Genomic DNA, 782 nt, shown 5'->3' with positions numbered 1-782 from the left:
GCTGTCAACGGCGGGTTTTCGAATTTGGCCCCAGTCTCGTCTGCCCCCCAATTTCCGTTTACAGCTATCACTCTCGAGTCCGGTACTACTCAAAATTAATATCCTGAGCCAAACGATGCGATCATTTTAGAGAGGTGTAACTTCCAGGGTTTTGGCCTCCAAGCCATTCATCTAGAGCCGCCCGACAGTCTCCATAACAAAGTTATATTACACTTGTGGTGAAGTGCTTTTTCAGAAATAAGAGAATGGGCCTGACGCGGGGTCACTATCCCGAATCAGTGACAATTTCAAGTGATTAGAGAGGATTTGGGTTGGCTGGCACGAATGCAAATTTGCCTTGTGGTTGATTTAAGCCATGGCGGAGCAGCACCCCGTATGAATTGACGATGGATCTGATATGAGCGACGTACGAGAAGGCAAGAATCCCACCCAGGACTTACCTCGGGATCCACCCTAACCCGGAATTCACTAGGATGGATATGGGATATACTATACAAGAGTGGATCGAGTGTGATCCTATGAAGGAAGGATGGTCGGTGCCCTCTGAAGGTGGATCTAGTAGCCACGGCTAATGAAAGAGTCAAGATCCACCGCGAGGTACCCCGGATCTCATACTTCCCAGTTCGGATCCAAGGAGGGAGGATTCCGCCTGGAGGGACCTGGATCCAGGGTATAGGGATGATGGATGCAGTGGATCTCGAACTTTCGTGGGACAATGGAGATCGCAGACGGTTGCGAGATGATGTTGGATGATGGGAGAGCTCAGATCGACGACGAGTGCA

Source organism: Phytophthora infestans, genomic scaffold (assembly GCF_000142945.1).
Source record: "Phytophthora infestans T30-4 supercont1.5 genomic scaffold, whole genome shotgun sequence".
Lineage (NCBI taxonomy): Eukaryota > Oomycota > Peronosporomycetes > Peronosporales > Peronosporaceae > Phytophthora > Phytophthora infestans.
The sequence above is the reverse complement of the archived record's forward strand: the minus strand, read 5'-3'. Positions refer to the sequence as shown.